Here is a 14,705-nt window from a genome sequence, read left to right as displayed (position 1 = left end):
TTCTTTAAAGATTTCTGTTCTTTACTTGGCTCAGGTATCAACCTCTTGAGCTATTATTGCAGTCTCTCTTATCTGCCCTCTAAGACATAGCATTCCAAGTTTCCTTTGTCATAGTCCTTATCACACTGCATTGTAAATGCTGGTTGACATGTTTTTCTCTCCCCTTCATCAGACTGTGAACACTGAAAAGGCAAGTTTTTTATGCACAGCATGTCTTTCTTTCATGCTTTGGGGAAAGAATAATGAATTAATGTAAATATTTTTTGAGAATGTTCATATAGAAGGCATTGTCCTTATTTACACATCCCTGATCAGAGAAGAATTCTAGCTTCCAATCTCCAGATAGAGAAGCCCATCACTTTTCTCTCTTATGCTTTCCCAGGGTCCTCAATCAGACAACAAGGTCAAAGCCATCCAACTGTTTGTTCTCTTTGTAGCTACTTTCTTCCTCCCTGGGCAAGGCAAGACATTGTTCCAGGGAAGGAAAGAATAGATTGTGAGGTCCCACCACAAAAAAAAAAAAAAAAAAAAAAAAAAAAAAATTCAAAAAATGATTTCTGTTCTATTAAAAGGAGGGGGAAAAAACTAGAAACCAGACTCAGAAGAGGCCATAAAAATCAGATCCTCTGGTCCCAACATAGCAAAACATTGGTCACATCATGAAGCAGGTAGAAGGAAGAGAATCCAGCAAGGGGTGTTGCCTTTTAAAGATTAAGAAAGGAAAAACATGTTGGCCAGAAAACCAAGCTTTGTAGACCCTGAAGTGGAGGACGAGAGGACAGGTTCCAAAGGCCGGCAGCCTGCTTCAAGTCTGAGCACCTCAGCTCACTCAGTGGTCTGTCTTTGAACCAGTCACCAAACCTCCTTCAGCCTTTGTTTTATTGTCTATTAAATTGAAGTAATTATAGCACATGCTTCATAGGGAAGTTATAAAAATTACATTACATAATACATGTAATAGTTTCAACTTCATCTCCCCCCACTTCCTGCCTCACATGTTCCTCTCCTGTACCAACCTGCTAGTTTTCCCCAACATATGCAGCGAGCCGTTCCTTACACTGAAATCTCTGGTCCTTCAGTCCTTTCTCCCCAAAATGACCTTTTCCCCAGAAGCTAACAGCTTCTATCTCCTAAGACCCAGATTAGGTATCACCTCTTCCAGAAATCTTTCCCAAACACTGTACCTTCTTCTCATTCCTGTGCACACCCAAATCATAATAGGTATCATACTAGATTGCAATAAATTGGTGAATGTCTGCATCCAACTAAGCTCTGGAAAAAAGAAAACTTCCTTATCCGTGTCTATATTTCATAAGTAAGCATGTGCATGACCTGCAGCTGGCACTCAAGGATTGTTGAATGAATGAAGAAAGCAAAGACTCTAAGAAGAGAGGAAGGGCGTAGTAGGGGGAGTTTATTTGCCACTAACTTCCAAGACCCTGATAGTTTCACTGAAAATGTGAGTTTGTGTACACTCACGCATACATGCTTACAATGTGAGTTCTTCCTGTAGGTATTCCCAATGCCTAGAATATAATAGGCATTCAATAAATATTTGATGAGCAAATTAATGTTGAATATACTCAATAAAAGAAGAAATTTGTTTAACAGCCTAGAGGCACACTGCAAGATAAGCCCTTAACAATGATGCTATTGAGTTCCATTTGCAAGTTTAAAGGCATTTAAGGTAGCAGAGCAGTGGTAACCACCAATCTGTGGTCATGCTCACTAACAGTGTGTTTAATCCCAGTGATAACTAAATAATAAGCACAAGTGGATACCACAGCTTTAAAGGGAGAAAGGAAGGGAGGGAGAAAGGAAGGGAGAGAGGGAAAGGAAGAGAAGGGAAGGGGTGAAGGGAGGGAGGAAAAACCACATGTTATACACACATAACTGTCCCATTGGTTCTTTCTGATATTTTAGAGGAATGATAAAAAAAAAAAAAAAAAGCTTCCTGGAGCTGGCACCACCCACATGTGTAATCCCAGAGTATCAGGAAACCGAGGAAGGAGGATTGCAAGTTCAAGGCCAGCCTCAGCAACTAGTGAGACCCTTTCTCAAAACGAAAAACAAAAAGACCTGGGGATGTAACTCAGGGGTAAAAGCACCCTGGATTCAATCCCCAATACCACCACCACCACCACCACCACCACCCCCCCACACACACACACGCAAAAAAAAAAACTTCCTGAGCTCCAGTAAGGAGAAATTGTTCAACTAAGTCCCCAATAAACAAAAGGACTAAACATTTCTTAAGCCCAAAGAACTGGGAGTTATTAGCAGTGGGCAGACCTATAGTATGATGTAGGGAAAGGCTGACAGTGCTCCCTCTACTCCCAGCTTCACCCCTCAGCAACAGAGGAGCTGTGGGTGAGTTCTACCCCTTTCTGGAGTTCAATTTTCTCATCTGCAATATGGAGCTAATGATGCCAAAACACCAGCCCTGCTATGAAAATCGCAACACCAATAGTGCTTAATCAGGGCCAGGCACAAGCAAAAGCCCAGAAGATAATATTGGCCACATTTCCCTCATCAAACTAGCCTAAGACTTAAGGAAAGTGTTAGGGTTTGGATCTGGTATTTAAAGGTGAGATTTTAGGAAATAATTGGGTCATGAGGACTCTAACCTCATCAGTGCATTAATCCATTGATGGTTGAATGGACTACTGGGAGGCGGGGCCTAATTCCTGAAGATGTAGGTCACTGGAACCATGCCCTGGAAGGGTGACTTATCTTGTCCTCCCCAGCCCCACACCACCAGCTCTTTCCCTCTCCACTGTGCCATGAGCTTTCCTCCAGCACATGCCCTTCTGTCCTATTGTTCTGCTCCAACTCAGGCCTGGAGCAATGGATCTGTGGACTGAAAACTCTAAAACCATGAGCCAAACTAAACTTTCCCTCTTTTAAGTTGTTTATGTCAGATATTTTGATCACAATGACAAAAAGCTGAGTAACACAGAAAGGGACATGGCGGGTCCTCTCAAGTCTAACTTAGAGGACCTCCAAGAGGTTACAAAGGATACAGTGTTCCAAAATTTAAAGCTGGATGACGTCTTGGCACTGTGTGAGAGAGAACTCCACCAATCAGGAGTAGGACACCAATTTAGAAAGACTTGTAATGAAAAAAAATTTACAATCCTCCTCCTGGGACATGTAGTTCTTTTCCAGTTGCCAGATTTCCTGGTCATCTAAATTGTATGTGGATATATTTATTCCTGTGGAAATAATTTATGAATATAAGGTCAAGCAGAGCTGAAGCCAAGGACAGAACAGGGGAGGATTGCCAAGATCCAAGGGAAACAATATTTAAGCCTCTTTTGAAGGTTTCCATTTTATGCCATGTTTTCAAAGCAGGTAAAAACCGCTCAGGTTACATTGTCCATAATTTGTTTCACTCCCCTCAGATTCTACTTTGCATCTTTCTGGTTCTTGACCCATAGTCTCAGACTCTCAAAGTTGGAAAGGGCCTTTGTGGGCAGTTAGGGCAGCTCCCTTGTGAAGTAGGAGTCCTCTGATGGTGAACAAGTTCACTTTCAGCCTTTGTTTGAACATCTCCACCACAAGGGTCCGCTGCCTGGTAGCATGGCAGTAAAGTATTTATGGAGAGGCAGATAAGCTGTCTGGGACAGGATTCAAAGTAACATGGGATTGAGGTTGGGGTTATATATTGGCCACGAGTTTTGACAACAGTTGAAGCTAGATAATATGATATGGAGTTCATTGCACCCTCCTTTCTACTTTTGGATGTTTAGATTTTTCCATAATAGAAGGACTTTTTTTAAGTGCATGATGCAAATGATCATTTCTGTCTCAATTTGTCACCGGAGAGGAGGTTCTGTGCTAATTAACATTCTACTTCCCTCAGCACAAGCTATATAAGGGCCTGCTGTCATGGCAGGAAAAAGTATTAGGGCCAAAAGTGTCTATAGCCTATAAAAAAACAAATTACAACAAGGATATCCATCACTTTCTGAGTGTCCCCTGTATACCTGGCTCTGTACTGGACCTTTTACCTGTGATACAAGATAATCCTTACAATTGCCATGTGGGATAAGATCATTTATTCCCATTTTACAGAGGAAAATTTTGAAGTTTAGTACCTTTAGCTTATCCCCATGTACAGCAGGTGGTAAATGGTAAACAAGAATCTAAATCCTGAATCGCTTATGCCCTTAATTTCTACAGTTCCCACAACACACAATATTTCTCTACTTTAAGGCTTTATATATAACTAGATAAATATATATGACCCAATAATTCCAACTTTAAGATCCTCTCCTATGGAAATTATCTGGAAAATGAGCAGAGATTTATTGGCAGACAATATTAATCACAGGATCAATGGCGGGAGGGCGGGGGATGAGGAATAGCTTGACTACCCAATAGTGGCCCTTGTCTGGAAAGCTGTCCTGGCTGCTCCGCTGTGGTCTTGGGAGGCTGACTCTCCTCTGTGACTGCACAGCATTCTGCATTAGTCTCTTGTCCCCTCTGATTCCTCCTTTGGACTCTGAGTTTCTTAAAAGCTGATCTTTTCTTAATTGTCTTTGGTTTAGATTTGGGGCTTGAGTACTGATGGATGAATTAATAAAGGAGCCTGGAGTTGCTTATCTAACACAGAACCTGAAAACTAGGGCAATAAAAAAACCTTTTAGAGATCAAAAGGGCAGGACTAGAACCCAAGGCCACGCACAGAGCTCTTCTCTTCCACTGTACTCCCAGCACTCTTAAAACTTTAAAAAAAAAAAACAAAAAAAAAACCCTATGGCTGATTTTTTAAATTTTTGTTGTTGTTGTTGTAGATGGACAGAATAACTTTTATTTGATTTGATAATTTTTATGTGATGCTGAGGATCGAATCCACATGCTAGACAAGCACTTTGCCACTGAGTTACAGCTACAGCCCCCTATGGTTGATGTTTGAAGCCTTGAGCAAAGGCAGGGAGAGAGTCCTTGACAGGCCCTCACTAAAGTGATCCAGTCCCCTGGAACCACCTGACCTTGAAAATGCTGAGCAGCTGATATGGATGACAAATCAAAGGGCACCACTTTAACGCAGATGGGGACTACAAAATGCATATATGAGAAGATTAAGCACAAAAAGATAAAGAGACGTCACTGCACAGACAGTATGTTATCAACCATATAGGGAAAACAATCCACAAAAAGAAAATAGCAGAAGGAAAATCATCAAGTCCTAACAGTGGTTTTCTGTGAATAGTGGAACACTTTTCTGTTTCTCAATACTTTCTTGTAATTTCCAATTTGTCTTCAGTGGACATGTTTGTTTTTATAATCGGAACAATGATTAAAACTTCAATTACCACATTGATTCTGAAGACTAACCTGACTAGTAATGACTTAGAAAATTACCCCAGCATTTTAATATGATGAAACTTCATTGCTTAATATTACTATCATAGAAAAGCCTATAAAAAGTATATCCCTAGGAGTCAGGTTGCAATGATGTAGTTTAAGAATATATGCAAATAAGAAAAATTTCCTTAATTCAGCTATTATCAAACAAATCACTGATACCAGGTCTGAGCAACAAACTCCCTTTCCAGATTTACAGGACTCTAACATGCTATACAATCACTGTGTTTTCATTAATGAATTATTACTGGCATTTTTTAATGTAACCACATCCTCACCCTTATGGAGCACTACATTCTCTTTGAAGCCATACATCTTCCACTTTACTACCAATTCTCATTTACTACCAGTTCTTACCTTTACCAATAAAAAGAGGGGCCCTCCAGAGGTCAAAATTGAGGTGAATTAGATTTTGTTCGGCTGTTAAGGGCAACTTCCAAGAGAGATCCAAATGTATTCCCAGCAAGGTTGGTAGGGCTGGACTGGGCCTTCCTGAAAAATTGTAAATCCCTCAGGGCAAAGAATGGATCTACTCGTTCTTTCAACCCCAGACTGAGCACAAGACCTTCTCTGCTTCCACTATCTATTTGTCAATAAGGAGAATGAATAAGTGAAATGACTTAAGATTGCACAACCGAAGTTATGAAAGTTCTAGTTTTTCATCTGTTTTTTACTTTGTCTTTTACCTTAGAGTCACAGACTTCATCACTATCCAAACCTCCCTTTATAGTTTAGCAGGCATTCACACCTCTTTATGACCAGTGGGGACCCCTTACCCAAGCACACAGGTTTCCCCATTTACAACCTTAAAATCTGGTGAGCACAGGAGCCTGCCAAGAGATCTGAACATATGCCTGTGTCATATGACTAATACTGCCAGAAACTCCAGGAGATTTATACACACGATTCCCCTCACATCATACACTGGCCCTTCTGCTTCTCTATCTGGAAGGCCTGAGAATCTTCCACTCTACTAGAGCAGCAGGTACAGAGAGTGGGCAGGTAGGGATCTCACTGAACAAAGAAAACTGGAGCCCAAGAGTTGAGGTAGTGTGAACAGCTAACTGAAGTCTTCTGACTTCTCACTGCCCTCTGCTTTATAATTATATGCTAAACAGGCTTCTGACTGCATAAGGCAGAAAGCAATAAAGGAACACTGTGTAAAAGCAAAGTAAGCACTAAAGAAAACTGATTCCCAACAACTGTAACACTTTGCCATATCCACCATTGGGATCCATGCCTTTGTTTAATAACCAAACACATTTAAATCCTTAAGGAATTCATTCTCCGACTTCAAGGGTGTTGTTATAGCAACCACATAACTTTGACTCTCCTCTAGGGTACCCACAACAACTTGTTTGATGCAACCATTTCCCTTTTGAGAAGCTCTAAAAGGAGAATGCGCATTTCCATGTACCCTTGGGCAAGTAATTTCTCTTTAGAAATAAGAGGGTCCAGGATGCAGCCTGATGATTTCTCAAGTACCTTACAGGGTTAGCATCCTAATGAGAAAAACAAACTCCCTTGTCAAGTGCAATTACTGTGAACCTGAAACAAACTCCAAGGAAAGGAACAAGTGTAGCTAGGAGATTACAGGGACAGGGGAAAACCACAAACTACCCCTAACTATCGAAACCCGGCCTGGCTGTTTTTGGGTTTTCCAACTTCTCCTCTGCCAAATACAAAAATAAGCAGTTACTTCCGTGGGACTCTATAAAAATAAATAAATAAAATAAAATCAATGAAAACAATGCTTTGTTCTCCCATGAGGGGATCAGGAGCAGCCCTCTAAGAGACACTTTCCTCCCTGATATCAACAGCCCATGCTTTCACCCAAACAAAGGCCTCCTGGCACCTGGATGAGAGGCAAAACATCTAAGTCTCCATAATTGGCTATAGTCCAATTTGAGGGGAAGGGGCAGTCAGGAGAGAAAAATAACTAGGCTTAGGAAAGGCTAGAAGAATAAGGAATTATTAAATGTATCTTTTCTCAAAAGAATAAAGAACTCTTGAAAGGGATAATAGAAGGGTGCAGCTTTCAATCTGAATTACTTTCTTTGTTTAACTCTACTCTGCCTAAGGCCACTGTCTTTTAAGCCAACCACAGAAGCCTGGTTCTGCCTTGAGTTGCCAGCAGGGCTGTGCAGTGTGGGAGCTGGGAGACCCACACTCAAATCCGGGCCCCAATTTCATCCAGCTTAAACTTGGACAAGTGGCTGAACTCTCAGACCTCAGTTTCCCTCCTGTAAAGTATAATAAGGTTCGCTGGATGTTCTCTTGACCTTTTCAATAACAGTGACATGGGGCTAGAGATTTCTCCAGCTGTCCTGAGAAAGGTTAATCTCCAACCGTACTAGACAAGGTAAAGCTGCACCCCCAATACTCACCAAGCACACAGTGGGGCAGTGCTCCTTCCCTTCCTGCTGCGCACACCTCTTACTCCCTAACCATATGGTCTTACTTCCTCATTGACACCATTGCCTAAGAGACCAATTTATTCCCCAAACCATCTTCCTGCTGCCAGTCCAGAACTGATTAAGTAAAACCTGCAATGTTGAGTTGAGCATGTGAGCAACGAAAAACAAAACAAACAAGAGGCCTCTCTTTCCGGACCTTAGAATTTCTTTCACATAATCTCATAAGTGAAACAGTACGTTTCACAGAACGGCGTTCCTGTGAAGACATATAATAAACCGAAAAGGAGCCAGTGACACCTGGGGTGTCTAAACTCACGGACCTATGAAGCAAAGCGCAGGGGAAACCTAAGCCCTTACTGGCCAGTGTTTAAATTGGACTGTTGTTTCTACAGGCTGGAGAGGCGCTCGGAGATTTCCCAGGAGGCGGTCACTAGAGCGCGTGGACAATGCTGCGCCGGTCATGGTCCTTTTTGGAAAGACACCCATAGACCCTTGGTTAGAACCACATCCCTAGGACACCTCCGTGAGGGCCTATCCACTTCACCCGAAGGAATGCTCCACGGCCGGGACAGACTCTAGGGCTGGGGTAATTCTTTTTGTAGCTGCTTTCTCGTTTCGTTTTTCCCTTTTAAAATCTAGCAGTTTAGTCTGATGCACAAGCGGTACCTTTTAAATGTCTCTCGCTTGCCTCCACCAAGTGGCGCCTGCAGCGCCGCTCCCTCCCGCGCGGCAGAGACAATAGCCGGCTCCACCGGGCGGCTCACCAGGTTTGCGGTGCGCCCCGTTCCCGGGGCAGGGTGCACGTGCGTTTGTTGTGGTGTCTGTGCTCCCTCTCCAGCCGCGGGCCTCTGTTTCCCGATCTGCAAACCCACTAGGCAGGATCTGCAGGAACCCGAACTCTACAACACGTCCGCTTCACACAATACAGATGGCGCGGTGGAGAAAGCGGGGCTCCGGAGGGCCGCGCGCACGTGGGTTTGTTGTGGGTCCGTGGGTTCGCGGAGCCGGGGAGCAGCCAGGGCGGCCCCACGGCATGAACAAATACACCAACCCCCTCTCCCCCCCCCAGCCAAAAGGCGGCTGGTTTCGCAAAGGCAGTTGAGAAGGCGCTGGAGACAGATCCCCTGCGCCCTAGGCGCGCCGCGGGCCCCACCGCTGTGCTTAGCTCTTGTACCCCTTTGCATCACTCCTCCCGGGGCCCTGAGGACGCCGCCACCCATCGCACCCCTTACTCACTCTCTGCGTTCTCAGTAGAGAAGGCTGCGGCTGCTCCGCCCGCTCTGCGCTGACGCTGGTCGGTAGCCCGTTCCCTTTGTTAGCGCTGGGCAGTGCCCCAGGCGTCTTCCCCAGCCAGCCCTGCCCAGGACTCCCCTCCCCCAGGTGCCTCCGGACTCAGCTCTCGGCTGGGATAGCGGAGCTCGTGACTGGAGCTTTAGAGGGAGTCCCAGGAGGTGGGGTTTGACGAGGAGGAACGAGGGACGGGTGGTGTGTGGTGGTGGGATCGAGGAAAGGAGGGAAGACGAGCGCAGCGAAGGGGCGGAGAGGAAGCAAGCCGTCTCCGTTATGCAAATAGAGTCACGAAGACCAGGCAAGGCCCCTGGCCACACGGCGCCCCAAACCATCCTGGCCCTCCGGAGGTCGCTATCGAGCGGGCTAAGGGTTAAGGGTGCCTTGTTAGGACTCCGCCTAAACAGGGACACTGCCTTCCCCCAAGGAAGGGGAACTGAGGGAGAGAGGCAGTGCGGCAAGCAAGGACTCCCAAATGCTGCCTGTATACCCACCTACCCCTGCCCAGGAGAGTTGAATTCGGTATTGTCCAGTTTTTTGCCCTAACAAGCAGCCTCTGTCCATCTGCTACCAACTGACCCCCTGAGCAAGTCACTTAAACCTCTTGTAAACTAGCATTCCGGAGGATAGGAAAGAACGAAATGTATTTCAAAAGGGTTGGTAAGAATCTATTAATATCATGCATAGCATGTATAGGTGCGCTCAAATAACAAACAAAATAAGAGAAGGGACGTGGTGGAAACCCTACACACAGAAAAATCTACCTTGGCTGTCTACAGGTGGGCTGGCAGAGAAGGCTTCTGGTAGGGTGATGAAAGGAGCCAGGTTCCTTCCACTCACCCGGACTAGGATGGTGCTGCTGGGGAAGAAAGACAAGAAACCATTGTTGAACAAGGCATCCTGACTATCCCTGACTGCCCCAAGGCCACTTCCCCAATACAGAAAACAGCCCTATAAGAGGTACCCGCATTAGGCCACACTCCAGTTCCCTACAACCCAGAAAAGAAACGGGAGTAGCAGAAGCAAAAACCATATCCTAAATGTCTGAGTGCCCACTATAGAGAAGAAGAGGGGAGGAGAGGCAACGTGGAACTTAGAGTGCTTGAAGTCTGGGCCTACAAAGTCTTCTCCCCAAGTCAAGGGGGCCACTCCCCATCACTAACCTGGAAAAGGGGAGATTGCATCCTCATCCCCAACATCCTGCTTCCTCCCTCTCTTGATCCCTGCAGTTTCTGCTCCTAACCCTTCCCCTGCTGCTCTGAAAGCAGTATTGCTCTGTACAAGTGGTCCAATTAAAGAGAGCACCAGACAGTGAATTTAAATCGATGATCAACAAGTGATACATTCTTGAGTGAGTTCAGGACTGCCCTTTGCTCTTGTATAGAATAGAGATATTAACAATAGTATTGTTTTCAGGTTTATGTGAAATGGTGATCTGTGTAGAAGCGCTTCACTTAGATGGTGCTCTTAACAGTAAAATGTGGATGTGAGAGAATGCACAGAATCAGACAACACTGACATCTGTTTCTGAGAGGATGCTACATTGAAGATTGAGACTTAATTTTTTTTTTAAAAAGAAGACACTCTTAAAGATTTTGTACAGTGCCATACAATGCATCTATTTGTTTTGCACCAATTCCTCTGGAATCACACTGGAAAATGGCTGGCAGGAGCAAGTCAGAAGATGGGCTTGGATTCTGCCATCAGTGGAGATATGATAAGAGTGAGCCAGAACAATGGCAGAGGGAATAAAGACAGGACAGCTAAGTAATAGCTGCCACTTGGGAGAAAAGGCACTTTGTTTATTGTATTGTCTCTCCTCATCATTGTCTTTCCTTCAACATCCTTTTTGTGTCAACTCTACTTACGAACAAATACAGAAGAGAAAGCTCTTGTAAAATATTGCACATTCCCCAGTTCTCAGTTCTGTTTTCTAAAAATTCAACCAAATTATAGAGAAAACAAAGAAAAGGGCTTGCTCTAAATTCTTGGCTTGTGAAACTTAGATAACAGATGCTATGATAAACCTAAGAAGTTCTGGGGCAGAGAGCAGATTAGCAGGCAAGAAGGGATTCTCCTGGCAAAATTCCAGGGTGCAATCCCATGAAACAGCTTCTGCCAAGGTTACTCTCGCCTCAGTCAAGGACTTCTGACCTACAAATTAGAGACAAGGAGGCTGAACCATAAGTTGGGGACCTGTTTACTATCCACAGCTTCTTTGTGATGCTTCCCTGACTGTTGACTCTTCCTTGATTGGTTGGCAGAACCAAGGTCCCTACCTTGATTGGTTGTTTTCTTAAAAATACACATCTATCTTGTAATCCCAGCTACTAGGAGACTGACTGGGGCAGGAGGATCAAAAGTTCAAAGCCAGCCTCAGCAATTTAGCAAGGCCCTAAGCAACTTAGAGAGAACCTGTCTCAAAATTTTAAAAAAAGGGTTAGAGATGTAGCTCAGTGGTAAAATACCCCTGAATTCAATCCCCAGTACCCCCCCCCAAAAAAAGTAGTTTCTCTCCAGACACAATTCTGCAGCCTCCACCCCCACCATCCGAGTGTGTCCCCCCAAAATTTCATATGTTGAAATCCTAACCCCCCAGGTTAGTAGTATAAGGAGGTAGGGACTCTGGAGGAGTAGATTATGAGGTCAAAACCCTCATAAATGGAACAGTGCCCTTGTAAAAGAGACTCCAGAGAGCTAACTAGCCCTTCCACCACACAAGTATGCCTCTAGGATTTACCAGCTAGGAACCAGAAAACAAGCCTTTACCAAATATCAAATCTGTAATGACCTTGGTCTTGGGCTTACCAGCCTCCAGAACCATGAGCAATAAATTTGTTTTGCTTCTAAACCACCCAATTTATGGTATTTTTATTGTAGCAGCCAGGAGAGATGAAGGCATCCTCCCTCCCCCACCCCAACCCCTCCCACCTTGGCCCACGCATGTTCTAGGTCATCACTTCAGGCAGTTTACTAATACAAATGAGGCCCTACCTTCTAATGTTCAGTTACAATGATTCACACTGGTAAAATAATGTTTTCATTGCCCTCTTGAATGGGAGGTAGTATTAAAGTCTTGTGGGAGAGAAGGAAGGCAGCAAGCAGTTGAAAATATCCTCCCAAATTCTTGTTCCCAACCTCATTGCAAATACTCCTAAAGGCCTTTAAACAGACCTCACAGTTCTCCTTCTCTGAACACCTTGTTCAGTATGAGGTTAGGCTCAGGGACCTAAAGAGATTAAATGTAGTCTCCCTACACCCCTGATCTTGGCCCTCAGTGCTGCCAGCCTTATGAGCTACATACCCACAACATAGTCTTTAGAGACCAAGTGAGAAATAAGAATGGAATAACCATGTCTCTAATTTAAACACCCAGAGTTCGCTCCTTTTGGAGCCAGATGGACCAGTGGATCCCAGAGTGGATATTGGGGAGAAGAACATCAGAAAAGGAAGCTGGAACAGAAACAGGTCTCTTGGGAGGAACTCACCCACAAGACAGGGAAATGGCTGACTGCACAGCCCCTACCACAGCAAGCAGTCACCTCCTGACTCCAGAACCTCAGAGCAAAGTTTAGGCATGGTGTGATCATGGGTCAGAGACTAGGCATGTCCTGTGGGCACATGAGCTGCACTTCACCCAGTCACCTTCAGGGTCTAGCTCCATCCTAGGTCCAAAGGGATAGGAGGAAAACCAGGCTCCACTACAAGACATTTCAGCCCAAATCTCTTGGTTCATAATAACTGCCATCTACTGAACATCTGTGTGCAAGGCAGATCACATGGATGCTCTCATTCCTCCCTTGGAGTAGGGGTCTACCTCTTAGAACCTTAGTGTGCCTCAGTTGTCCTGAGCAACAGGTCCTGTTTTTGCCCTATGGCCAAACTAAGGTTCATGCATGGGTAGAGGGGTTCAGGGAGATGACTACGAATCTGACTTTAAAAATATTAAAATCTGAGAGAGATCTTTGCTGAAGTTTTCTTAAGGAGGCAAAACAGTGTCACATTAAACATGATGAGGCAAGACTTCTAGATATATGTTGATAACATCCCTTTCCTTAAAGTTCTCCTTAGGCATCCTGTACCGGCAGCCTCCCATACTTCCACCCCTCCCTCCCGAGCATCCTTCATCCTCCCCCTCTCACAGATCCTTCTGTCTAGATATCTCTTTTAATTTTACTATTGTAGAAAAAATGCCTTTATCATATCTCTAAAGAGTATAAGAAAGCTACCAAAAGAAAAAAAAATGGAAGAGGATTTACGTAAGTATTTATCTTTGCTTATCTTTGCATTTACAAGGGGCTCGAGTGTATATCGTCCCCCTTGAGCCCAACTCAGTCACCAGTAGGGTAGCTATAGCTCTTTATCATCCTCACTGACAGATGAGAAATAGACTCAAAGAGAAAATAAGTTGCTTTGAGTCCATTAGTTAAGTATTGAGCTGGGTCTTGACACTGAGGTCCTTGTCCTCCATGCTCCACCTGGCCTCTGGGCTATCAAAGGCTGGACAAGGCTACAGCCACCAAAACTGCTACCTGGGGCAGTACTAGTCAGCTGTGCCCAGGAGGAGACCAAATGTACCCGCAATTTGCAGGAAATACAGGTGCTCCCAGGACTCTAAGGAAACAGAAATGCTTGTAATAAATTCTCTCAAAAAGATTCAGGAAATTTGCTTCCCTCAGGGGACTTCAATCAGCATCAAAATGAAAACAATCCCCTGTGTATTTATGGCCTGAGGTTGACCATCAGAATAACCCGAAGTAATGGTCATGGCTTTCTGAAAGAGAATGGGTGGCTCGATGAAATTTCTTTGCAATTTAACAAATGTTGGTGAGGGTGTCAGTATTTAATACCTGTTAGAGATTTGTCTCAAATTTGCTTCTGTAAGGTCTCGTGTTTTTATTTTTGTTTACTTTATTGTTTTTCTTTATCTTTCACTAAAAATTTTTATTGGTCTTTTGGATAAAAACAGAAATCTATTTGCCAGGAAGGGTGATCCCATTATATTCTTCTAGAATCAGTGCCTGGCCTCCTCTTTGCTGATTCTGTGTTTGTCCCCAGGGCAGCCTGTCCCATGCCTCTTGTCTGTGATGCTGAAACCTGGCCTGCCCAGCAGGAATTCCAGGCTGCATCATGTTTGATCCCCAAATCAATGAGCTCCTATATTCCCAAATCAAAGTTTCCTGTATCTGAGAAGTTTGGGGGTTTTTTTGTTTTTGTTTTGCTTTGTTTTTTAACTCATACTCTGCACCTGTAGAACTTTCCCCAGGATTTCTTCAACCCAAGCCTCACAGATTGTGCAGTGGACAGCAATCTTCTCTTTTCTCCTAACACCAGAGGTTGTGACAGTGTGGTTCTGGAAGACCCAAGGGTCTGGCCTGTTAGCTCTCCAACACCCAGACTGGTTGGCTCAGTAGGTTCCCTGGTAAGATGTTGAAGAAGACATAGGAGGGAGCGCAACCGCCACCCGTGCCCGCAGGGTGAGCAGACCAGTGATCAAACTGCAGATCAGGCCCAGGGGTCCGCAGGCGTGGTAGGAGGGGCAGGGCAGATCCGCCGCCCGCGCCTCCAAGGTAGGCAGACCTACAACAGACCGGCGGATCAGGCCCAGGAGCCTGCCGGCGTGGTACA

General features: G+C 44.6%; 1 protein-coding gene across 1 annotated transcript in view; it reads right to left on the bottom strand.

Moving 5' to 3' along the window:
• St6gal1 (ST6 beta-galactoside alpha-2,6-sialyltransferase 1) overlaps positions 1-9,158 on the bottom strand; it is a 135,866-nt gene extending 126,708 nt beyond the window's left edge. Inside the window, exon 1 of the mRNA XM_015499973.2 lies at positions 9,027-9,158. The gene's annotated coding sequence lies outside the window, so the exon portion shown is untranslated. The remainder of the gene's footprint in view (positions 1-9,026) is intronic.
• Positions 9,159-14,705: the final 5,547 nt, after the last annotated feature.

The sequence above is a fragment of the Marmota marmota genome, unplaced genomic scaffold (genome assembly GCF_001458135.2).
Source record: "Marmota marmota marmota unplaced genomic scaffold, marMar, whole genome shotgun sequence".
Lineage (NCBI taxonomy): Eukaryota > Metazoa > Chordata > Mammalia > Rodentia > Sciuridae > Marmota > Marmota marmota.
Note: the sequence above shows the minus strand (reverse complement) of the source record. Positions and strands in the feature narration are given on the sequence as shown.